Raw genomic sequence first — 24,520 nt, 5'->3', positions numbered from 1 at the left:
ATTGTTATAGAGAAGTAAAGAATTACAGGTCTCTGCCTGCAAGTATCTTAAAGCATTAATTTTTTTTTTTTGGTAATAATAATTAATGCTCTTTTTAAGGGTATAATGATATGTTTGGTTTTGGCCTTAACAATTCTTTTACTATAGAGTTTCATTGTCCTGTTATGTTGAAAACAGTCAATGGTTAAATTATGTTTACTCAGGGAAAGAGTTATACAACCTGTCCAGTTGCTATGTGAACTACATCTTATTAGTTCACTGAATTGATCCAGGCAAGAAAAAGGACAGAAACTTTGTAAGTGACTAAGGCAATATATACTTAGTAAATAAAATTTTGGGAAAACACTAAATAGTATTAAAAATGTTGGCCATAATTCTTTCGCCAAACAAACTCTGGAAATATTTTGAGATGTTTCCCCTTTACCACACATAATTTTTACTGTGGTAATGGTATTTGAATAATTTATACATTTTTTATATCATTGTTTTCCAAATAACATTTCATCAGACTTGCTTCATTAAAATTATGCCTCAAAAAGAAACACACACAAGCATATAGAATTACATAGTCTTTAAATATCACTTGGCCACCTTGCGTGTTAATGCGTTTAAAACAATCTGTGATAAAGTGCATTTATATTCCTTCTCCAACTGGTCTTTATAACATATTTTCTCTCAAAAATTACCCCATCCTCTGTTCAGAACCCATTTCACTCCATCACCACGTATACTGCCGTATGTGGGCAGATTTACACAAGGTTTACTCATGGGTATGTGTCAGACTAACTTGTAATGCAAACATACTTTTAAAGAATTAATTATCTGTGGTTGTTATGCCACATCTCTATTCCTGTTTGTTCACATATCCCTCTCTAGGATTGTTCTTTCTTCTTTGGCTCCAACTTTCATTTATTTACTCAATTGGAGAATATTTATGGGGTGCTTTTACCTGCCAGGCAATGTGCTATACACGAGCTATGATAGATAGGCCACACTTTTTGACACTAAGTTACAATATAATGTGATGTGTCAATTGGCACAAATAGAAGTATTATGGCAGAAATAGTAGAAGCAGTCAGTCTCATCTCAGGTCCTCAAGAATAGCTTTCTTGAGAGCACGGCTTTAGCAACTGGAATATTGCCGGCCCAGGATATGACTAATGGCCAGAAAAGGAAGATTTAGTTGCTATGAAGAATTTTCTCAAACATAAATTTGGTAACTCAGGTAGCTTCAGGAATGAGACATTATTCAACTGGGATAATGTGAGGTGTTGAGGACAAGGTAATCAAGTTCCATTCAAAGATTAAGGCAGGAAGGAGCTGGGTAATCTCATTTAGTTACAAATACTATAGCTTAAACTGGTAGGTCATCCAATGCATAGTACTTAATGAGCATAGCGAGCTCTCACAAACATGTGTTCATTGATATCAGTTGGCTTAGCCTAATCGGTGGGGTAGTGAAATAGGGAATTTGAAACGAAATACTGGACATTAGGAGAACTTTCTATATATGGGAGAAACATGGACAGGAAGTATGGAGACGTGATCTGGGCTTGGAAAAGGACTATAGCCCTCGGCTTTGAATTCAGCAGCCTTCACTTCCAGAGACAAAATCCTTGGAGTCTAGAAAAATTAACACCCAATAGAATCTTAAGAGAGGAACCCCAGGCTCAATCTTGTCTAATAGCCTGGGTCAACATGAAATGCAGGACTGTTTCTGTTATTGGGGAGGGCACACATTTTAGGCACCAGCTATACTGAATCCTTGACATAGTTTGGGATATTCTTTCCTCTTGAAATAAAGTATGCTCGTAGACACACTAAGCTGTTTTTTTCTCAGTCTGTAATCCTTCAAAATAGAAACTACCAAGTTTTAGTAATATTTTCAGTAGAATACTTTTCAATGATTAACTCTTTAAGAGTAAAGAGGGGAAACAACCAGAAAAGACTTACTGGGGACACACAGTCTGACAAAGACTTCCAGTTTTATTGAAATCGAAGTGTGGGCTAGGTCCTATTCCAAGCTGTCCTGTAGAAGCTGGGATCTTTGGAAGGCAGCTCGTGGAGTCTCTGGGAAGTGGCAGGGGAAGAACAGGACTCTATGCTCTACTAGTTACACTCATTTGTGAGCTCTGACAGTAGGTGTTGTCTTTGTGGATTCATGACATACAAGCTTAGGAACTGAGTAAACTTTTGAGATCAATTCTCTCCCTAACTTCCATGATGATAAACAATTTCTGCTGATGGCCTTCAAAAAAGAATCTGAGAAGGACACAAGAAATTCCCACAGACTATCTCAGGAATTCATTTCCTGACTCAACAATCCCAGTCTATTAAGCAATAGGCAGAAGCTCATGAACAGTGTCTATGACTCCTGTGAGCAGTCATATGCATGAACTTCCTCTGACCACAAAATTTCCCTGACACTGCAATCCTCTTAGAGTTCTTTATTTATTATGAAGTTTCTCAAAACTAATTGTCTAATTTATATTTAATATAAAACATTTTGAAAATTCAGATTAAGTGTAGAGAGGGAGGAAATATCCATCTGTAATTATACCGACTTTTTTCAATTTAACATGTGAAGGATCTAAGTGTTTTGAGAGTCTGTATCCTTAAAAGGGCAGAAAACCTGAGACCCCTGCATTTTTTTGTTTTGGAGGATTCTTCCTTTACCTACAAAATTATTCAGAGAAGAGAAATGAAATTGTGACTGACCTGAGGAGCAAGTGGATTTTCTACGCCTGATCCTTCAAAGGCCAGTATAATTTCTGCCCAAACCTATATAATGTTTAGAAAAAGGCTATTTCGAAAATTATGGCTGATTCATACAATGGAACATCATGCTTGCACTATGAAAAAGAAACAAAAAAGATTCTTTATTCATTAATATGAAACAATATTTGAGACATATTAATTGAAAACAAAATTACATGGTTATGATGTTCTCATATTTGTGTGATGTTCTCATATTTGTGTTAAAAGGGAGATAGGCACATCTTTAGATAGATAATGTATATGCCTGTCTATCTAGAGAATTTTTCCCGTAGAATATGAAAAAATACCCCCTCATAACTGATAACAGTAGCCTCTTATGAGTGTGTTGGGAAACAGGAAGGTTGGAGAGACTGGAAGCTGCAGAAGGTGGGTATTAGGTTGCTGGTGGGGGAGGAAGACTTAATTCTCATTTAATTGCCTTTCTTCTGTTGGATATTTTTACTATATAAATGTATTATAATTTTTATTAAAAATAGTGTAAAATATTACTCCGTAGGCCTTATGGAATGGTATAGATTTTAATCTAAAACTTACTTCTTTAGCATATGCTTGTATGAGATATCCAAATCATTTCTTAACATTGCACCTGCAAGTTAAGACTGTTGTTTGCCCATTTCCAATATACTACATATTTATAGATATCTATAAATATGGATCTATGGGGGATTACAATGCAATCTTAAGGTATAATAGTAAATTCTATCTATTCTTTCAGGGGAGGAGTTTCTATAATCTTAAAAATTATTATTTAGGAGTTCAAACTTTGATAGAATTTTATACAATATATTCATCCTCTGTTTACTTTTCATTTCGTATTGTCTTGGGCATTTAGATAAACTTCACTTCATCCCTCACTTGTACTGCTAAACAGAGGCCTCCTCAGAATACCATCCATTGCCCAACCTGACAAAAAAATTGTAAGATAAAATTTTATTCCTTTTGAAAAAGTAGTATGTACTGGATGTGAATAGCTTCCCTATAGCAACTGATGACATTCACTTCGTGAATCAAGAGAGATGTAGAATACATTCATTTGTTTATTTTTAATCCTCTAAGACAAATATAGTATTTTAAGACTTCCTCATTAGTTATACAGATAATTGCAATTTAATATTCTAATTCTCAAATAATTCTTGATGATAGCCCGGGAAAGTAAGGCATTCATAAAATCTTAGGAGATGAGCCATTTTCTGGATTTATATATTTAAGAATATATTTCTCTTCTATTATTTAAAGTCTTCTTATTTTAAAGTCTGCAAAAAGGAGATAGATCTTAACTAAGGAAATTTTATTTCATTGTGGAAGATATGTTGGAGTGTCAAGAAACAACATATTTCATTGGAAACATTACCTAAGACTTGACAGAACAAATATATGACCTGGCACTGAGTAAGCAGCTGAGAGGGAAGTACAGGGGATTTGACTGAAATTGTCTATCTTTCCACTAAGAATTTTTTCCTTAGTGTTCTTTTTTTTTTTTTTTTTTTTTTTTGAGAGCATGAGCAGGGAAGAGGCAGAGAGAGAGAGAGAGAGAGAGAGAGAGAGAGAGAATCCCAAGCAGGTTCCACAGTCAGTGCAAAGGATGATGCAGGGCTTGGACCCACGAACCGTGAGATCATGACCTGAGCCGAGATTAAGAGTCTGTTGCTTAACCCACTGAGCCACCCAGGCGCCCCCTCCTTAGTTTTTTGACTCTAGACATTTTAAATCTTATTTTTGATTGCCTAAGGATACACATCTTTCATAAATCTTTAGTCTATGCCAAGCTGCCTCAACTTGGTCTAAAAACAAATTTGCATTATAGTAAGGCTATTGAAAACTACACACATAGCCAATTTATAATCATGCAGACCAAATATACTTTCCATAGCAGCTCCACTTCTAAGGTAGTTCTGTCAGTCTTTGAAAAATCAGATCCACTCCTTAGCACCTTTTATTAGTTTTGAAAATATTCCAAAAGAATTGTGATCTGATTGTCCACAGAGGCCTCAAGCTAAAAATGTCCAAAATTAAATTCCATATTTTCCTCCAATGACTGTCCCACCAACTCTTTTCCTTGTGTGTTTCTAATCTCAGCAAAGCCTTTACCATTCTCTTCCTTTAATAATTCCATCTCCTCATCTCATTCTGTCATACTGACCTAAACATCTCTTAGATCTAATCTTTTCTTTTCTCTTATTAACCTCAGCCTAGTTAAAGTTACAATAATATTGCCTGAATAATATAGCAGGTTAATAATTAATCTCCCTTTGTCTTTAGACTTTTCACTTAAAGTCCATTCCCACAAATTCTTTTAAGACATAGATATGACTATGTTACTTCCTTCAAATGCTTTCTTTTTTACGAAGAGTTCAAGGCTCTTTACCAGCTGACATGTGCCCAGTTTTCCATGATCAAGTTTTAGTCTGTTATCCATATGTATTCTGAATTCTCAGGCATAGTACACTCATGACCACTGCTTTCCTGAATGAGACAGTTTCTCTTTTGACTTCATGGAATTGAAAGTGTAGTTGGGAAACAAGAGTCTTAGAAAAGAACTTCTGCAAATATCCCCAGGAAAAGACACAGGAGTAAATAATTTTTTAAAAAGTACATATGGGAAAAACTGGGCTTACTCTCTAAAGAAAATAAAGTATAAATATAAGAAAATGTTTTTCCCTTATAGATGGATATTAAACAAAAGACTACCAATAAATAAACCCTGGCCTTGCTAGAATGCACTTTGTGTGTGTGTGTGTGTGTGTGTGTGTGTGTGTGTGGAAATAAGGAAAAGATATTAAAGAATAATATGGCTCTACTCTTGCTATTTTCCTGACCTTGAAGAGGAAAGAAGGTCCAATAAGTAATTTGCATAAAAGTGTGAAGTGATGCCCTCAGAAGGAAGTAATGCAATGGTAATTGAAGCAGATGAAGAAATCCACCTTTCCAATGTCGCTTAAATTCAAGGCAAACCACACTCATTGCCTAGGGCTCCCTGAGGTAGCAGAGCTTTCCCTTTGAGCATGAGATTCTACTTTCAAGAAACCTTAAAAAAAACAATAGAAATTAGAGCTGGCAAAATTTAGGCACAATTCTTCTCTCTCACCACCAGACCACTGGAAATCCCTTAGACATTCCAGCAATGTTACTTTCTGTGGTTGACACTGAAATTAGGACTTGGCTTTTGCTTATCTAAAGGTTCAGTTGGCTCCTTCATTTTACTGCTAAAGCTCAATTTTGCTGAGCAATTCCTTCCCCAGTCTGCTTTCATGAAGTATCTCCTTCCTCCACATAGACCAGATACCCTCCAAATCACCAGGAGTGTAGAAAAAGGCAGGATAATATCTCTTCATCTAAACATAATCTTTACTTTACTTTTCTGACTTAGGACAAAGATAAGGCCTTGGAGATGGGGTATTTGCTTTTCTCCTCCTCCTAAGGAAGGGTCATTCTGGGCAGTTAGTTGGTTCCTGTCTCTTCATTACATGGTCAAATCCTTTCCCTTCAAGATCCCAGACTATATAACTCAGATATGGGAAAATGCACTGTAGAAGAATATATCTAGGTACTTGTGCTAAAGTTTCCTGAAAAAAAAATGAGTGAAGATTAGTCAAGAGAAGTTTTGGAAAAAGAAACACCAGAAGAGATTGCTGTTAACGTTATTATGGGGGAACAGGTAAATTAGGAAGTATGGGAGAGGTTCCTAGGAGTGGACTCTCTTGTGAGGCACTCAACTCTGCTTTCACTTTGGAAACTGAAAATATGCCATTTGCCATAAAGCTTTAGTTTTTCTTCTTCTGTTTAGTTATCATCTTAAGTTGCAGCAACAATTTAAATTGCAGCAACACTTCAGTTAAGAAAACCACTTATAGCTGCATATATAGCATGGGAGTCTTGGGAAGGCTAAAGAAAGAGATTAGGTGGTAAAAAGGTTTATCCTCCTGAGCAAAAGCAGGATCCTATGCAGACAGTGGCCATCATATCAGGAAGACTGTGACTTTTGTCCTTTTCATTTTGATCCTTAAGCTAGATACGCTTTTCTCTGAAGAACAGGGCATGATGCATCCTGTTTGTCTCATGGATAAAAAGATATGCAAGTTAGGGGCGACTGGGTGGCTCAGTCGGCTGAGTGTCCGACTTCAGCTCAGGTCATGATCTCACCGTCTGTGAGTTCAGGCCCCATGTTGGGCTCTGTGCTGACAGCTCAGAGCCTGGAGCCTGTTTCGCATTCTATGTCTCCCTCTCTCTCTGCCCCTCCCCCCACTTACGCTCTGTCTCTCTGTCTCTGAAAAATGAATAAACCTTAGGGTAAAAAAAGGATATGCAAGTTAGAAGGTCTAATGGTGAATTTTAGAAAACAAGACTGTGGTTAATCCTCAGCTGAGATATTGACTTGAATGAACATAAAAACACAAGAAAAACAGGGTCTTTCTTCACAATTGAGAGAGAGCTAATAATAAAACACACAATGACAGAATTTACAGCCAGAAAAAAATGGAGAAATTGTTCAGTCCTCATTCCTTGTTTTGAACCTGAGGTTTAAAGAAGTTAAAATCCTGTCCCCAAATCCTCCAATGTATGACAGGGACTAGGGCTGTGGTGAAGCCTAGAAACCAAGACTCCTGTCTATAATTTGTGTCCCTTAACACACCATCCTGTGCCTATTCTCAAATGGCCCCTATGAGCTGTGGTGAAAACCAATCCGTGCCTCAAATCAGCAGAGTCAAAGAGTGATCAGCTTTCTAGCCAACTGCGCCTGATGAGCTGTATGACCTGGATTTCTCCTGCAATGTCTCAATTTTTTCTTGCCCAGTTATTTTTATGACCTATTTAATAAGTCATAAAATTATATACTAAATTAAAAAGACGATAACTTGTAAGACTATATTATGAGGATAATGTCATCAGTAAGAAATCCTAAGTAGACTATTACTTTTTTAATTGCACAGATATCTATAAGTTCTGCTTGGGGGAGCTGGTTTGGCCAGGATACAAAGAAATTAGCCATATAACAATTTATCTCTTTGGCAAACCCACTTTCTTAGTTCTTTAAGATGACTCTTACTTCAGAAATGAACACATGTTCATAGCCAGTGCACAAACCTAACGGTCATTGCAATAATATTGCAAAACACTGTCTGACCTGCCCAATACATATTTTTAGGCAGTTCTATAAATGGCTCCTTCCCACGGGATACATAGTTTTATTCCTTTTTTGTGAATGAATGTGTTCCCCACTCCCGCACCCTTCATTTACAGGAAGAGGAAGAAACATTGGAATTACTAAGTGGAGCATGACTTTTTTTCCAGACAACAGGCCCAACCAGGAGAATTAGAACGTCACTTGGCAACCAGATCCTTTTTCTATCCTCAGAGACGATGACACTTCAGGAAAGAGCTTACCTCCACACACTTCCTGAAGCCTCATAAGGTCAAGAGCATTTGCTGAGAAACGTTTATTTTCCTCTGCCCAATTTAAAGGCATCTCAGTCTTTTTCAGAGAGGTTTGAACTCTACAAAATAATTCAGTAAAAAGACTTAGGATTTAAAATTTGCCATATTAAAACTACTAAAATCAATTTATTGGAATTGGCTCCAATCTAAAATAATTGTTTTTAAAATATAGCTCTTGTACTTGTGTGTGTGTGTGTTTTTAAAAGTCACCATCTTTTAAATCCTTTTACTATTGTTTTATCTTAATTATATTGAGGTTAATCAAAGACAGGGTTTTTTGCTTTTTTTTTTTTTAGCTTAACTGGCAAAAATGGAGAAGAAAAGCACAAAGTTTTAAACATAATCAATATTCAAAGTAAATTTATAGAGAAAATGTTAGATTCATCCTGTATGTAAACGGTTATTAAGTTCGTTTAGAAATCCACCAGGAAACTCTGTTCCTTAATCTGACTTGATGCTACCATTAGGATCTCTCTTAGTCATGCTGCCTGCCTAGTTCCTTTTTCATCATAAAAGCCAAATCCTCACTAAAACCTCTTGCTAGCAGAAGAACGTCACTGTGGAGCAGAAAAGGGAAATATGCATCCCAAAGATATTAGAATCTACTTGGAAAGACAAATATAGAAAGCAAATTAGTGGTTGATAAATATTGAGAGGTCTTTAATGACTGAAGTCTCATGTACTTAAATGTTATAAAACAGAGGCAAGCTGCCAGAAAGCCAATTGCTGGAAGGATTTGCTGAGCTCTTATGATATGATGTCACGAAAGCCTTTGGAAACATTAAAACACAAAAGTCACCACCCCACTTTCTTCTGAGAGAGATTCTAAATGCCACTGAAAGTTCAAGGTACTGAAATGCCCTGATCTCGTAAAGATCTTCACTCCTAGAATAAGGATCCACGGTGTTTTAAATGTTACCTGGTTAGTTGACAAAAATAATCCTTAAGTCTCAGAATGCTCTTGATCTTAAACTTATTTCTTAAATTTTGTCCAGTTACAGAAAATGTTATGGTAAAACTGCATGGAAACTGATTACATCCTGACAAATGGTAACAGGTGAGCTTAATGACTGAAGCTTTGATAAAATTTAATTCACCCTTACTACTTTTTCTTTTGTTATTTTCTTATATTTGACACACCTTATGGGATTTATGGGCAGTTTTCCATTTTAAAGCAAAAATTAAACAGGAATTTCGGTTACTTTTTGGAAATAATGTTTCTGCAAAAGGAAATTTTTATTTCTTTCGACAAAATAGGATTTTGATAGTTTAAAATAATATGGATCTGTGGTTATTGAATGGTGCTGTTTTGCTGGTGCTTCTAGAGATAGTCTTACAACATGTGGAATCAGAAATGAAAGTTTGGATGACCTTACTTGAGCTGCTAAATTCAAGTAATAGAGTTTTGTTGATTTAGCATCTCTTAACTTGACATCAATCAAAACATATAATTTGGGGGCTCCTGGGTGGCTCAGTCGGTTAAGCGTCCGACTTCGGCTCAGGTCATGATCTCGCGGTCCGTGGGTTCGAGCCCCGCATCGGGCTCTGTGCTGACAGCTCAGAGCCTGGAGCCTGTTTCAGATTCTGTGTCTCCCTCTTTCTCTGACCGTCCCCTGTTCATGCTCTCTCTCTGTCTCAAAAATAAATAAATGTTAAAAAATTAAAAAAAAAAACCCATATAATTTGTCTTTATTTACTAAAAATATTTTTAATGTTTATTTTTGAGAGAGAGAGAGAGGGAGGAGTAGAGAGAGTGGGACAGAGGACCTGAAGTGGGCTCTGTGCTAACAACAGAGCCTGATGCAGGCTTGAACTCATGAGCTGTGAGATCATGACCTGAGCCAAAGTCAGATGCTTAACCAACTAGCCATCCAGGCACCCCTATATAATTTGTCTTTAAATTCAGGTCATGTTGCTACTAATCATTATTTGCTTCATAAAGGGGCTTTCTTGGCTAATGCAGCCTTTGATTTACAGGATAAGAGATACATTTTGTCATTGAAATGGACTGCCCAGTTTCTACCCATTATCTCAATAGGAAGGTATTCCTGTATTGCACATCTAACATATTTGTAATCTTGAAGAGATTATTTAGAAATTCTTCTTGGTGTTTCTGATTTTTATTTTTTCCTTATTCTCTCTATAATAGTCTATATGCTCTCAAACCACAAGTTAGGAAAACTTAAGGAAATTAAAAATAAAAATCATATATTTCATCTTGGATAAGAAGCTGGGTGCAGAAAGAATCTATGGTAGGTTAATAATAAACTTTTACATGATCTGTGTATGATTTCATGTAAAGCAAAATTTTGTTACTGTCACAATTTTTACCATAAAAACTTTAGAATTTTTACAATTTTTAACATCATTTTTTATTTCCAGATGTTGTGACAGGTGCTTTCTTGAAAGAAAAGCATAAAGATTCAACATTAATTTATTAAAATTAGCCTTCATGATCATTAGTAAAAAAAAGACAAATAATGACTACTATCTCAAAAATACATAGTGGTAGCTGGGTTTAGAGTAAGGTAATCATAGGGGAGTTTTAGGTTAATTTGGTATATCAATATTGTTCTTGACAGAATACATTTATTCATTCTTTTAAAAAATATGTATGAAGGGTTTATTTTGCATCACACTAGGAATAGAAAACTATGGTCCTCTCTCTCAAATATGGCATGGCCCAATGAATACAGTGATTGAGTTCTTGTAAGAAGAGTCTAACCTGAATTTGGGGTGGTAGAGGATAGAGGAGGGGAATTTTCCTGGAGGGAGTTTAATTGATGAACAGGAATTGGTCAAATAAAGGTGGGTAGGCTTTTGAGGCAAGAAATAGAGTCAGTAAAGATGACTCTAGTCAGAGAGGCTTAAGACAGATGGTATCTAGGGTACTCCACTAATGTTGCTAAAGCATAAAATAGGACATCAAAAGTGGCAATGGATGATTAGAGGCATGGGGTGAAGCCAGATTACAGAGGACTTTCTATGTCATGATTGAGGTCATTGCTTTCTTATAAGCAATGGAGAAATGTAGAAGGGCGATAAGCAGGTGTAGACACATAGAAATTGAATTTCAAGGGGTTAGCTTGGAGCCAATTGAGAGGCTGCTAAAGTAATCAATTTTAAAGATAATGCACTGATAGCAGAAAAGAAAATAACTAGATATATTTGAACAATATTTTAGTGGTAAAATCAGCAGGATATTTATTAAATGTGAAAACATAAGGGTGAAGGAATAATTAAGAATAAGTATTTATGGTGCAGGTGATTAGGTAGATGGTGAAGTCAGTCACCTGTATTAAATAATCCTAGAGAAGTAAGTGTAGAGATAAAGAGGACAGGCTGATGGTGAGACATTTTGATTTTAGAGAGGGTTTTTGGCCATTCAGGTGGTACCTGGCAGACACTGGTATATACACAGTCAAAGCTCGAATATTTTTTTTTTTTTAACATTTTTTATTTATATTTGGGACAGAGAGAGACAGAGCATGAACGGGGGAGGGACAGAGAGAGAGGGAGACACAGAATCGGAAACAGGCTCCAGGCTCCAGCCATCAGCCCAGAGCCTGACGCGGGGCTCGAACTCACGGACCGGGAGATCGTGACCTGGCTGAAGTCGGACGCTTTAACCGACTGCGCCACCCAGGCGCCCCAAAGCTCGAATATTTTTAACCAGAAATATGAATTCAGAAATAATATAACTAGAAGTTAAAATAATAACTGAGGTCTCCTCGCGAAAGAGTATAGAATAAGACCAGTGCCCCAACGGCATAGTTTTTGCAAAGGTTTAAGTGATCAGAGAAGGAAAAGTTCAATAAGGAGACAGAATAGAATTGGCTGTAGGTGTTAGAAAGTTTAAATTGGAGAATAAAGTACCAATCAAGCCTAGCATATTAAGTAGAAAGTTTTATGTGTTCTATTTTTCTAGAAAGATAGATAGAACAGTTATTAATTTTGTTTGCAATAGAAAAGTCCAGAGCAGTAGAAATCACATTTGCCTATAAATACAGTGAATAAAGAAGTCATTAGTATCTTAGTGAGATCTTGTCCAGGGTTGTGATGGGGAAGAATCCTTATCACTATGCATTAGGAATGATTGCATGGATGACCAGGTGGAGACAGAAATATAAACTAATCTTCTGAGAAGGTCAGATGAGAAAAGACTGAGAAAGATTAGAAATATTTCTTAGGCGGAAATATTGCATTAAAGGGACATATGTATCTTAGGTAAGATAATCCTTACCTAACAGAGCAAGGTTTTACAAGAATCATTAGGGCACAGACTTTTTGGCTTAAAATAGGTGGGAAGCCACTGAATTTTTAAGTCCTGGAGAAAAGAAATGAGCTTGGGTTTGTATACAGACATATTTGTAGATTTGGAGCCTGGAAGTAGAGAGATCATATAGGAAGGCTTCAATAGTATCAGTGCAACTGGAGATAAGGTCTTCTGCTGAGAAAGAAGATGGTAGGAGTTGATCAGGGGATTTAAGAAGAGAGTTTGGGATCTGGCATAATTGTTGATGGAAATGGACGAAGGAATTTACCAAGGAGAATCACACGTGAACTATTGGTGCAGAGGAGCAGCTGAGATTTAGAACTCTGAGCTAGAGATGATCACAGCTTGGCTTGGTCATTTTCTGCTCAAGTGTTCTGTGCCTAGGGAACAGGAGCACAGAGGCATATTTTAGCATTATGCAAGCTTTTGTTTTTGAGTGAAGGCAGCAGAGGAAGATGAATGTAAGAAATTGAAGGTGATCTAAGAGTCATTTAGATAATCAGGTATAGAGTTCTATATAAGTAAAGAAGTCAGAGATTTCAGGAAAGACCTGATAGCTTAAAAGAAAACAGAAAGAAATAAGAAAGTAGGAGAATCAAAATTGATAAGGATAGATGGAAATAGAGAAGGAGGGGATCTAGAAAGATAGGAAGTTGCGGTCAGGGATTAGAACTAAAGGAAAATTATTGAACATACTATGACCAATATGTAATTCGGCCAAGACTGTTTTACAATCTAGCAATGACAATGATCTTTATGTCCCTAGGATGCTTTGTTCACATTAGGTTACTTCTCACTTAATTTCTGTTCTACCTAAAAAAAGAAGAAGAAGGGAAGGGGGAAGAAGAAGAGGAAGAAGAAGAAGAAGAAGAAGAAGAAGAAGAAGAAGAAGAAGAGAAGGAGGAGGAGAGGGAGGAGGAGGAGGAGGAGGAGGGGGGGGAAGGAAGAGAAGAAAAAGTAGTATTACCTTACGAATAAGAAGACTGAAGTAGGGTATACTGTTAAGAGGCTTATCAAAGCTACTAGAGAATTAATGAAGAGGGAAAAATATGTCAGCATGTTTTTTTTGGGAAATAGGGTTAAAAATGCCACTCAAACACTTAGATAAAGTTTTAACAATTTTTTCTTCTTTAAGAGATACAGGTTTTTTCACCTAACATCGCTGTAAAACTTCATGCCTAACTAAGGAGATTTGAAAGAGTAGCACAGACAAACATGGGCATGTTTAACCTGGTGAGACATTTGGAAGAAATACCAGCACTAGCCCAGTGTTAGGAAGGAGGAGAGGGAGGGAGGGAGAGAGAGAGAGAGAGAGAGAGAGAGAGAGAGGGAAAGAAATAAGAAAGGCAACTTAAATTTATAATGAAATCTATAAAAATATAACAAAACAGTTGAGGTACACTGAGAGCTTTCTTTTATATTACAGACTGAAATACCCTAGAATCCTCTGCTTCTATCTTAGTATTTTACAAATCCTCCTCTGCCTCTCTTCTCCCTCTCTCTCCAAACTTAAAACAAAAATACAAACAACTCTCCCCAAAACTCAGACTCCAGTGGGTAGTACCTTCTTCTCCCTTCTCAGCCTACCTTCCATTCTCTTCTCTACTGACACGTCTCTGATGTCCTCATCACTAAGATTCATCCTACTGGATTTCAGAGAAGTGAAGGGGGAGAGTGGGGGGGCTGAAAATCTATAAATAAATGAAATGTATTTTTCCTGTTGCCTACACTGCTGCTAAGATATTACTAGGAACAGCACTATGATATCCAAGGGTTATTCTATGTCTGCAGATTTACCTAGGGAATAAAATAGCAAATGAAGAGAAGTGTTATTAAAACGCTTAACTGTCACACTGTCTTTCTCTTTCATGTCTGTGCTATCTTGTAACAGTGAAAGCATGGGCTCTGGAGTCAGGCTGCTTGGGTTTAAATCCTGGCTCTTCTCCTTACAAGCGATGTGCCTCTAAGCACATTATTTAGCCTCTTTATACCTGCATTTCCTCATCTATAACATGAGGGTGGTGATAATAGCACTGAACTCACAGAGCTTTTGTGGAGATTAAAGGAGATAATGTTAATAACATACAGTGAGTCCTCATTTATTGTGACAACTAATATAGGAAGAAGAAGAAAAAGGAGGTCAGAGAGAAGAGAATTTAAATGTGTGTCAGTTTACTCTAGAAATAGTCTGTGAAATAGAAAGCTATTAGAATTTTCCACTACATTGAAGCACTCAAAGCTAAGAGATCAGCAAACCTTCAAGGGTTTTTGATGACAAGTTCTCTGGAAATAAGACGGTTGTTAGCAGTCCTGGGTAAGATTTAATTACACAATTGAAGTCAGGGTGAAGTGAATTTTAAAGATGATTTCAATTAATAGGTGGCTCTTAATAGTTGCATACAGTATTAAAGTTAGAATAAGTTAGAAACTGATATGAAAAATATAAAAAGATTATTGAGAAAGATATTAACAGGAATCTTAACCATACACTATATTATAAATCTTATTTTATAAAGACTATTTGATTCAGTAAATGTCACTTATGCTTGGTTTGATAGACTTTTCATTAAAAAACAAAAGTAGAAAATGTATGGTCATATAGTGCAGGTCAGGTCTGGTCCATGCTTTATATTTCAGATTAGGTGACTGGTGTTCCTACTGGCATAGCTATTTTACATTTTTAAGTAGTAAATAAAATTCTTAAAATTTGAATCTCTAACCTAAAGCTGTTAAAACAGCAATAAATTGAACTTACATGACCAAATCTTCTTACAGCTCTATAACAAGTAACAAACAAGAATCTCTACTTCTCTGAATTAATGTATTGATACTCCAGGCCACTCATTACTTACTGTATATTGTCTTATATTATTAGTTAATCTTCTTGGGTTTATTACTTGATTCTTCAGCTGATACATAAGTCTCTTGAAAGCAGTATTATTTGGTCCCTGTGTGTGACCTAAAATGCTACCTTACACCTCAGGCAGGTTTGAAAACAAATAAACGAAACTTTTACCTACAACTTTTATTTGTTTGCTTATTTACTCTCTGACGCTAGGAACTTTATCTCCATGAGCTCAGCGTGTAGTCCTGACATACTGCATACAAAAAATAAACACATGAGGGATGTAGAAATAAATAACTCTTAAAAGGCTGTAGGGTGGCTCAGTCGGTTAAGCTTCTGACTTCAGCTCAGTCATGATCTCACAGTTTGTGAGTTCAAGCCCGGCATCAGGCTCTGTGCTGATAGCTCAGAGCCTGGAGCCTGCTTCCGATTCTGTGCCTCCCTCTCTCTCTGTTTCACCGCTGCTCATGTTCTGTGTCTGTCTCTCTCAAAAATAAATATTAAATTTTTTTTAAAGTCTGTAAACAGAATAGCCTTGGGCAAAATCGTAAAATGCATAAAATTGGTCTTTGATGTTTCCAGCCTCCATTTTTCATACTGTCTCCCATTTCAGAGACATCTCACCAAAAAAGTGGCGAATGTCCAGTATTTACTCTTGGCCACTAGGCTTTCCCATGTTAAAAAAGGAAAGAGGAAAATCCTAGAGACAGGGCCCCAGCATCCTTGCTTGATCCAGGCAGTGTAGACACTTGCAAAAGAGGAAACCTGTGTATTTTCTCTTTGGGAGTGTGTTTCACTGAGTGGAGGTTGCTCTGGATTTTGATATCCAGAGGGGGTAAAAGGAAGGTCTCATTTTGTTTTGATTAAGCAGATAGAATGCCACAGAGTTCTAGGCCTTCCAAGATCTACTAGTTCTGCTGCTTGAACTTCATAAGGATGTATGGTTGATGTTGCAGCCAGAATAACCTTTTGAAGACATTGTATTTTTTACTTAATTAATATTTTCCTGACATCTGTGAAGATTGAGCATGTTTAATGTTTATCAGCTACTTGGATTTGCTCTTCCATGAACTGTCTACTCAAATCTTTTTCATTTGTGTCTTTCACGTTGTTAAGTTTTTTGTAAACGTTTTGCAAAATTTCTTTATGCATTATAGCTATTTAGACTTGCATGTGGCATCTGCATTGCAATTTTTTCTAAGGTGGTGTTTTTCTATCATCCAATATCAATATATATTACTGAAGAAAAATATTATTTGTTTATTTACTTAAAAAAAATTTTTTTTTATTTTTTTTTTTTAAATTTTTTTTTTCAACGTTTATTTATTTTTGGGACAGAGAGAGAGACAGAGCATGAACAGGGGAGGGGCAGAGAGAGAGGGAGACACAGAATCGGAAACAGGCTCCAGGCTCTGAGCCATCAGCCCAGAGCCCGACGCGGGGCTCGAACTCACGGACCGCGAGATCGTGACCTGGCTGAAGTCGGACGCTTAACCGACTGCGCCACCCAGGCGCCCCTACTTAAAAAATTTTTAACACTTATTTTTGAGAGGCAGAGCATGAGCAGGAGAGTAACAGAGAGAGAGGGAGACACAGAATCTGAAGCAGGCTCCAGACTCTGAGCTGTCAGCACAGAGCCCAATGCAGGGCTCAAACCCACGAACCAAGAGATTATGACCTGAGCCGAAGTCAGGTGCTTAACCGACTGAGCCACCCAGGCACCCCAGAAAAATACTTTTTGTAACATCTGTATTTATTTTCTTGCTTTGGGAAGATCTTTTCAATCTTGAGGTTGTGAATGGAATCTCCTAAATTTTCTTTTAAGATTTTTTTTTACTGGGTTTAAGTTTGCGGGACATTTAAGTAGTTCCCATTTTGTTTGTTTTTATAATAAGCAGTGTGCACTTAAATAAGTCATTGTTCATATATAGAATAATCACCCCCCACCCCAGACATTCAAATGGCTAGTTATTAACCAAACCAAACCAAAACAAAGGAAAAGAAAACAAAACCACCCTCCAGGTTGGAAAATGGCAGCAGAGTAGAAGTCTCCTAGGATCACCTCATCACATGAATACAACTAGATAACTATCAAACAATCCTAAATACCCCAGAAGTTGATTTCAAGACTGGCAGAACGAACTCCACAACTAAAGGGAGAGAAGAGGCCACGTCAAAGAAGTTAAGAAGTATAGAGATGTGACTTGGGAGAGAAATGGACCATGGCCACTCTGGTGGGGAGGAATCCATTGTTTCAAAGAAGGGTAAGAGACACACTAGCACACAGGGGAGCACACTTGGAAAAGGAATCCCCATAGCAATTGGCTTGGAAAGTGAGAGGGGCCAAATTTTGTGACTTCTGGCAACCAGTGGGGCTTAAAGCTGGGAATTTCAAAGTTCAACTTAGAATGTGTCCCAGAGAGGCGCCTGGGTGGCGCAGTCGGTTAAGCGCCCGACTTCAGCCAGGTCACGATCTCGCGGTCCGTGAGTTCGAGCCCCGCGTCAGGCTCTGGGCTGATGGCTCAGAGCCTGGAGCCTGTTTCCGATTCTGTGTCTCCCTCTCTCTCTGACCCTCCCCCGTTCCTGCTCTATCTCTCTCTGTCCCAAAAATAAATAAACGTTGAAAAAAAAAATTTAAAAAAAGAATGTGTCCCAGAGAGAAAGAGTTCATGGAGAGATCCCTCTGGGAGCAAATGTGTTTCCATTATTTTGAAATGGCAGGCTCCATATCCCTCCCCTGCCCCTCAGCATAAGCACAGGGCCACCTTCAGGAAGCAGCACAGCTTGGACATTCACAACCTAACTTGGTTACACTACCTAACTTGCTTACCCCCATGCTGTGGGGGAACCACTCTTCCCAGTCCTGCTTGCCTCAGTCCCCATGTAATGGAGACCCCCTCCTGCAAAAGACCAGCCCAATTCCCTGCCCACACTGTGTATCTCAACCTGAGAGTTTTGCAGAGCATCAATTCTTGCAGTGGTGGTAACAGTTCTCATTCACCAACAGACCAGAGCATGTCTAATTAAAACTCATCATATTCAGGCAACAAACACTGTCCTTAATAGGCAAAGAGAGCCTCTGCAGATGACTAACCTGAAGGATAAAGTAGCCAGGACAAAACAGCAGAGCGTCTTAGAGACAAGAGTGTCTTAGAGACACTCCCAGAAGTGCCAGGCCCTGAGGAATAGAGGACACTACACATTAGTGCACTACAGGACCTCTTCTTCATAAGGCTATTACCCTCAAAAACAAGAGACATGTAGTTTACTTTCTTAACACACAGAAACAAGCATAGAGACTTACACAAATGCGAATACAGAGAAAATTATTCCAAATGATAAAACAGGACATGGCCATGGACAGAGATCTAATGAAAGTTTTAAGTAACATGTCTTATAGAGAATTCAAAGTAATTATCATGAGGATACTCACTGGACTTGAGAAAAGAGTGGAATACATGAGTGAGACCCTTAATACAGAGACAAAGAATACATAGCAGAGATAAAGACCTCAATAAACAATATGAGAAACACACTTGATTAAAGGAACAGCAGGCTAGAAGAAGCAGAGGAACAAATTAGTGACCTAGAAGATAGAATAATAGAAAATAATCAAACTGAATAAAAGAGAGAAAAAAATTATGCAAAATAGTAATTGACTTGGGGAACTCAGTGACTCCATCAAATGTAATAACATTCATACTATAAGGAGTCTCGGAAGAAGAGAGAGAAGAAGGGGCCAGAAAATTTATTTGAAGAAATAATAGCTGTAAACTTCCCTAATCTAGGGGAGGAAACAAACATCCAGATCCAGGACTCACAGAGAACTCTCATCAAAATCAACAAATGCAGATCCACACCAAGACATATTGCAATTAAACTGAAAAAATATAATAGATAAAGAAAAAAATTTTAAAGCAGCACAACAAAAGAAGACAGTAACTAACAAGAGAAAATCTATAAGGCTAGCAAGGGATTTTTCAGCAGAAATTTTCTGAGCCAGAAGGGAGTGGCATGATATATTCAAAATGCTGAATGTGAAAAATATGTAGAAAAGAATAGTCTATCCAGCAAAGTTATCATTCAGACTATAAGGAAAGATAGTTTCCCAGAAAAACAAAAACTAATGGAGGTCATGACCAATAAGCCAGCTCTGCAAGAAATATTAAAGGGGACACTTTGAGTGGAAAGGAAAGACTGAAAGTGACAGTATAAAGGTAGGAAACACAAAAGCAGTGGAAATAAATATTTCTGTAAAAAAATCAGTCAAGGAATGCAAAATAAAAGGGTGTGAAATATAACAACATATACTTAAAATGTAGGGAGGAGAAGAGTAAAGAATGGGTACAAACTTAAACAACCATCAACTTCATTTAGACTGCTATGTGCATAAGAGCTTGTATACAAACCTAAAGGTAATCATATATCAAAAACCACTAATAAATATACAAAGAATAAAGAGAACGAAATCTAAATATATCACTAAAGAGAATCAGCAGACCATGAAATAGAGGAAGCTAAGACAGGGTCAGAGTAAATCTTCAGAAACAACCACAAAGAAAATGATAAAATGTAAATAAATACATCTATCAATAATTACTTTGAATGTGAATGGACTAAATACTCCAATCAAAAGACATAGGGTGACAGAATGGGTAAAAAACAAGAGTAATCTATATGTTACCTAAAAGAGACTCATTTTAGACCTAAAAATACTTGCAGATTGAAAGTGAGGGGATGGATCAACATCTATCATGCAAATGGATGTCAAAATAAAGCTGGAGCAGAAATACTTACATTGCAAAAAATAGACTTTAAAACAAAAACTGTAACAAGAGACAAGGAAGGGCACTATATAATAATAAAGGGGACTACCCAACAAGAAGATATAACAGTTGTAAATATTTATGCACCTGACATAGGAGAACCCAAATACATAAAACAGTTAATAACAAACAAAAAGGAACTAATTAATAATAATACAATAATAGTAAGAGACTTCCTCACTCCATTTCTATCAATGGACAGATCATCTAAGGAGAAAATCAACAGGGAAAATGACTTTAAATGACATGGACTTAACAGATATATTCAGAGCATTCCATCCTAAAACAGCAGAATACACTTTCTTTTCAAGTACACATAGAACATTCTCTAGGATAGATCACATATTAGCTCACAAAAAAAGAAGGCTTAACAAATTAAAGAAGATCAAAGTCATACCGTGTATCTTTTCTGACCACAATGCTATGAAACTAGAAGTCAACCTCAAGAAAAAATCTGGAAAGACCACAAATACATGGAGGTTAAATATTATGCTTCTAAAAAATAAATGGGTCAATCAGGAAATAAAAGAAGAAATTTTAAAAATACATGAAAACAAGTGAAAATGAAAACAGAACAACCCAAAATCTTTGGGATGCAGCAAAAGTAGTTCTAAGAGAGAAATTTATAGATACAGGCCTACCTCACAAGCAAGAAAAACCCTAAATAAACAACTAAACTTACACTCAAAAGGGCCAGAAAAATAAAAACAAACCAAACCTAGAACCAAAAGAAGGAAGGAAATAATAAATATTAGAGCAGAAATAAATGATATAGAAACTAAAAAAACAAAAGAACATATCTATGAAACCAGGAGATGGTTCTATTAAAAAATTCAATAAAATTGATAAACCTCTAGCCAGACTTATCAGGAAAAAGAGAGAAAGGACTCAATAAGTAAAATCACAAATGACAGAAGAGAAATAACAACCAATATCATAGAAATACAATTATAAGAGAATATCATGAAAAGCTATTATGCCAAAAAATTGGACAACCTAGAAGAAATGGATAAATTCCTAGAAACACATAAACCAAAACTAACACAGGAAGAAAAAGAAAATTTCAACAGACTGATAACGAGCAGAGAAATTGAATCAATAATAAAAAAAACTCCCAACAAACAAAAGTCCAGGACCAGATGGCTTCACAGGCAAATTCTACCAAAAGTTTGAAGAAAAATTAATACTTATTCTTCTCAAACTATTCTGAAAAAAATGCAAAAGGAAGGAAAACTTCCAAATTCTTTCTATGAGACCAGAATTACCCTGATACCAAAACTGGATAAAGACACCACTGAAAAAGAGTCCAATATTCCCAATGAACATAGATGCAAAAATCCTCAACAAAATACTAGCAAACTGAAATTAAAAATAAAATAAATAAATCACTCATCATGATCAAGCAGGGTTTACTCTTGGGCTACAAGGTAGTTCAATATTCACAAATCAATCAACATGATACATCACATCAATAGGAGAAAGGATAAGAACCATATGATCCTTTCAATAGATGCAGGAAAAGCATTTGACAAAGTACAGCATCCATGCATGATAAAAAACCCTCAACAAAGGAGGGTTAGAGGGAATATACCTCAACATAATAAAGGCCATATATGAAAAGCTCACAGCTAATATCATCCTTAATGGGGGAAAAAACTGAGAGCTTTTTCCAGGATCAGGAATAAGACAAGAATATCTATTCTCACCAATTTTATTCAAAATAGTACTGGGAGTCCTAGCTACAGCAATCAGACAACAGAAAGAAATAGAAGGCATTGAAATCATTAAGGAAGAAGTAAAACTTTCACTATTTGCAGATGACATGATACTATATTATAGAAAACTCAAAAGACTCCACTGAAAAACTGCTAGAACTGATAAACGAATTCAGTAATGTTGCAGGATACAAAATCAATGTACAGAAACCTGTTGCATTTTTATACACCAATAATGAAGCAGCAGAAAGAGAAATCACGAAAATATTCTTATTTACAATTGCACCAAAAATAATGATACCTAGGAATAATCCTAACCAAAGAAGCGAAAGGCTTGTACTCTGAAAACTATAAAATGCTCATAAAAGAAATTGAAGAAGACACAAAGAAATGGAAGGACATTCCATGCTTATGGATTGGAAGACAAATATTGTTAAAATGTCTTTCCTACTGAAAGCAATCTACGCTTTTAATGAAATTCCTATCAAAATACCAACAGCATTTTTCACAGAACTAGAACAAACAATTTAAACATTTGTTTGGAACCACAAAAGACTACAAATAGCCAAAGCAGTCTTGGAAAAGAAAAGCAAAGCTGGATGCATCATGATTCCCTATTTCAAGCTATATTACAAAGCCATGGTAATCAAAACAGTATAGTACTACACAAAAATAGATACATAGATCAATATAACAGAATAGAAAACCCAGAAAAAAACAAAGCAGGACAGAATATTCAGTGGTGAAAAAGGAAGTCTCTTTAATTGGTGTTGGGAAAACTGGACAACAACATGCAAAAGAAAGAATCTGGACCACTTTCTTACACTATCCACAAAAATAAATGCCAAATAGATGAAATATATAAATTTGAAACCAGAAACCATAAAAATCCTATAAGAGAACACAGATAGTAACCTCTTTGATATCAGCCATAGCAACATTTTTCCAGGTATATCTTCTGAGGCAAGAGAAACAAAAGCAAAAATAAACTACTGGGACTATATCAAAATAAAAGCTTCTGCACAGTGAAGGAACCAGTCAACAAAACTTAAAGACAATCTACTGAATGGGAGAAGATATTTGCAAATGACATATCTCATATCTCATATCTCCAAAACATATAAACAACTTATAAAACTCAACACCCAAAAAATAAATAATCCAATTAAAATGGAAAAAAAATCAGGGACAGACATTTCTCCAGTGAAGATATCCAGATGGCCAATAGACATATGAAAATATGTTTATCATCACTTACCATCAGGAAAATGCAAATCAAAACTACAAGGAGATATCACCTTACATCTTCAGAATGGCTAAAATCAACAACACAAGAAACAACAGGTGTTGGTGAGGATGTGGAGGAAAAGGAAGCCTCGTGCACTATTGATGGGAATGCGACAGGTGCAACCACTCTGGAAGACAGTACGGAGGTTCCTCAAAAAGTTAAAAATAGATTTAGCCTATGATCCAGCAATGGCACTGCTGGATATTTACCCAGAGGATAAATATGTCTATGGCAACATTATTCACAGTAGGCAAGGTATGGAAGCAGCCCAAGTGTCCATTGATTGATGAATAGATAAAGCAGGGGTGGGGAGAAGCATTAGGCCTCCTCCTGGGGGTTCCAGGCAGTGCTGCTGGGGACAGCTGGCAGCTCACGCTCCTGCGGAGCCAGAAGTTCACAGGTGGACTGAGGTCTTCAGTGTGTCTAAGAGTTCCCCCTCATTGCTCAGCCAAGCTGGTCTCTGGTCAGGAAGCCAGCCCGACATGTGTGCCAGGACAACTTCCTTGTCACACAAAGTTGCCTACAGGCAAACTCCAAGAAGTTCAAGTATGACAAAGGTCAACTTGTGATATCAGAATTACAGAAACTAGTGCCTAAGAACGATAGTGTTGCTTTGCCCAAAATACCACCCCAGAGCCCTTGTAACAGTGAGCCTCTGGGGTTGGCTATAGACCACTGCCTTCAGGGAAGGGAAGTGCACACACACAGCTGTGCGTGATGCTTGCTCAGCAGGGACTGAAGAGGGACCAGTCCCTGCCAGCACTTGGGGCTCTTGGAGGAGAGGAACCTCCCGGCAGCCATACTGGTGGGCAGACCAGTGCTGCAGAGGGAAGAGGCCCCAAGGCCTCTGCTGCTGCAGATAGATGGCAGCCTCTTTCTGGATGAGGACAGCAACCAGCCGCTGGTGGGCTGGTTCTTCGGGAACATGGAGTTCATACAGGAACTTCCAGTCTTGTCTTTGGTCTTGTCCTTCAGTGAGCAGATGAGAATTTAGGAAAATGCATTTCAGAGCCAAAATTGAAGATGACAATGATAGTGCAGAAATGTAGAGAATAAAATATGCACAGTGATTTCTTTGTATATTTAAGGCAGTTAATAGTCTGACAATTTAGCAAATTATGGGATTATATAAATTTATCTCCCAAGAAAATGTGTTCTTTTAAAAACTTTTTTTTATTATTTATTTTTGAGAGAGAGAGAGAGAGAGACAGAGAGCACAAACAGGGGAGGGGCAGAGAGAGGGAGACACAGAATTTGAAGTAGGCTCCAGGCGCTGAGCTGTCAGCACAGAGCCCCGTGTGAGGCTCAAACCCACCAACTGTGAGATCACGACCTGAGTCAAAGTTGGATACTTAACCG

General features: G+C 37.1%; 1 pseudogene; it reads left to right on the top strand.

The window, feature by feature from the left end:
* LOC147577478 (UPF0688 protein C1orf174 homolog) overlaps window positions 1-24,210 on the top strand; it is a 63,290-nt pseudogene extending 39,080 nt beyond the window's left edge.
* Window positions 24,211-24,520: the final 310 nt, after the last annotated feature.

This window comes from Puma concolor, chromosome C2 (genome assembly GCF_028749965.1).
Source record: "Puma concolor isolate L17-30 chromosome C2, mPumCon1.1.hap2, whole genome shotgun sequence".
In the NCBI taxonomy this organism is placed as follows: domain Eukaryota; kingdom Metazoa; phylum Chordata; class Mammalia; order Carnivora; family Felidae; genus Puma; species Puma concolor.
This window is presented reverse-complemented; position numbering and strand designations above follow the sequence as displayed.